The sequence below is a fragment of the Piliocolobus tephrosceles genome, chromosome 11 (genome assembly GCF_002776525.5).
Source record: "Piliocolobus tephrosceles isolate RC106 chromosome 11, ASM277652v3, whole genome shotgun sequence".
In the NCBI taxonomy this organism is placed as follows: Eukaryota; Metazoa; Chordata; class Mammalia; order Primates; family Cercopithecidae; genus Piliocolobus; species Piliocolobus tephrosceles.
In genome coordinates, this window is record NC_045444.1 from 71,740,694 (window position 1) to 71,743,385 (window position 2,692).

At 34.3% G+C, this 2,692-nt stretch overlaps 1 non-coding gene across 1 annotated transcript; it reads left to right on the forward strand.

Annotated features, from left to right (window-relative positions):
* The first annotated feature begins 220 nt into the window (after positions 1-220).
* LOC111542869 lies at positions 221-353 on the forward strand. Its single transcript, XR_002731679.1, has one exon. It is a non-coding gene; the product is annotated as a U8 small nucleolar RNA (small nucleolar RNA).
* The last annotated feature ends 2,339 nt before the right edge of the window (positions 354-2,692 follow it).

Here is a 2,692-nt window from a genome sequence, read left to right on the forward strand (position 1 = left end):
ACTATAAAGAAAATGACATTTATAAACCTGTGCTAGAATGCCCTTTGTATGAATATTTGTAAGTTTATATATTGGTTCCTGAAAGGAGATCAGGGGCTATTTTCTTTACTTAAAATAAAACAAACTATTACTATTGATATTAATATTTCTAAGTCCTACTTTAATATGGAAAGTGATCATATAAAGTCTGGAAATTATATTTCTAAAATATCACCAGGTATTATCAGCTGGCATAATCCTTACCTGTTCCTCCTTTTGGAGGGCAAATTAGGACATGATTGGGGTTCACATGATATGCGATTAACGTCTCTGAGTAATCAGGACTTACAGTACCCTGATTGCTCCTATCTGATTCTTCCTGAAAAAAAATTACCAGAAATGATAAAGAGGTGATCACTTATATGGTTAATTACTTTTAAATTTCCATTTATTTATTTAATCTAATGGAGAAGTCAATATTAAAACTTTTGAAATTGTCCAGTTGGCAATAAGTAATATAAGATGCCTTTCTGTCTTAAACTACAGATTCCAAATACTTCTTTGATGTGAATTCCACTACCTCTATCTAAGCAGAGAAATTTGAGAAAAATACTTTGCAATATAAAAAATATTAACATTATTCACTAATATTTTCAACTTGTAAATTTGAATGACATCTATAATTATACTGAGTATTTTTTATAGTGAATAGAATTTCTATATGATGTTTGATCATTTTTGCTCTTATGAAAACACAATATATGTTTAGTTTGGATTGTAAAGACATGGAACTTAGTCAAAAGTATGTCTCCTTCTATTCCTAACTAGATATCACCAATTGTGGCTTCAATAGGAACCTCAAACTTACTGAAGCCATTCTCCAGAGAAGCCAAACCAATAAGATAAATATAATTATACAATAAGCCCTCACTTAACTTTGTTGATAGGTTCTTGGAAACTTCAACTCTAAGCAAAACAATGTACAGCAGGTCTTCAAATAAGGTTGTTTCCTGTTTCCTTCAATGTTGGTTGTTTCATTATAACATCAATGAGAAGAAAAACACTGGCTTTGTTACACATATTTTTGCTTAAGCTCATATTTTCCAAGAATTTATTAATTATATTAAATGAGAACTTAATGTAGATAAGAGAAGATTTATTATGAGAATTGAGTCATGCAATTATGGGGACTGAGAAGTCCCACAACATGCTCTTTGCAAGCTGGAGACTCAGGAAACTTGATGGCATAATTCAGTCTGAGTCCAAAAGCCTGAGAACCAGGGAAGCCAATGATGCCACTCCCAGTTTAAGGCCAAAGGCCTGAGAACCAGAAAGTGGGAGCAGGCACTGGTGTCCCAGAGACTGAAGGCTGAAGGACCAGGTGCTCTGATGTCTAAGAGCAGAAGATGGATGTCCCAGCTCAAGAAAAGAGAGAAAGCACTAGCACTTTCTCCTTTTGTTCTATCCAAATTCTTAATGGATTGGGTGATGCCCACCAACATTGGTGACAGCAGATCTTCTTTACTCAGTGTATTGATTCAAATACTAGTTTATTCCAAAACCGCACTCAGACACACCCAGAAATGTTTTTCCAGCTGTCTGGAATCCCTTAGCCCAGTCACGTTTATACAAAAAATTAGACCTCACAATTATTATTTATATAATATTCATCAAATTGTTCTCTCTCAAATATGTTTTTACTTAGTATGCACAATATCATGGCAATATTCTTTCCTAACTAGTGATGTCAAGCATCTGCAAATCAAATTATATGACTCTATTTTCCTAATGCCCTCCTTCAAATCTTAATATTAATGCAATTTCTTTTTTCCTTTTTTAAAATTATTTTATTTTATTTTATTTTATTTTATTTTATTTTATTTTGAGATGGATTCTAGCTGTGTCATCTAGACTGGAGTATGGTGGCGCAATCTTGGCTCACTGCAACCTTCGCCTCCTGGGTTCAAGTTGTTCTCCTGCTTCAGCCTTTTGAGTAATTGGGATTAGAGCTGCACATCACCACACCCAGCTAATTTTTTGTATTTTTAGTAGAGACAGGATTTCACCAAGTTGGCCAGGCTGGTCTTGAACTCCTGACCTCAAGTGATCCACCCACCTCAGTCTCCCAAAGTTCTGGGATTGTAGGAGTGAGCCACCGCTACCGACGTTGTTTTCTTTTTGACTTTATTTGCAATAATTTATCTTTAGTGATACACTTTTTAAACACAGATTATCTCCAGCTCTTGTTTTTCAACTTTTATCTCTTTTTCACTTTTCACATTAGAACAAGAGTGTTTTCTTTTTCTAAAATGCAAAACCAAAGTCATATTCCAAGAAAAAATTTATCGAAAATTTCCTGCTGCATATAGACAAAAGATCAAAATTTTCTAGTCTAGGATGTAAGACCCACAGGCAAAACATTCTGGCCTGGTCTACTAGCCTCTTTCGTTTTATGTTAAAAATGTAATGAATTGTATCAGTTTCTTAGTCATATCAAGTACTTTCATACTTTATCCTAGGCTAAAGGAAAAGGCCATGTGGCTTTCTAGAAGAGACCTAGAGAGATTTTGGAAACAACAACTTCGTGGCCTGTGTTAGGTCCTCGATACTGAAACCTTATTACAATGACTGACAATCATTTTGTTTCAGGTAATTTCCTAAATACAGCTGGGTGATGGGTTTTTATAAGAATGTTAAATCCTACCTTACACCC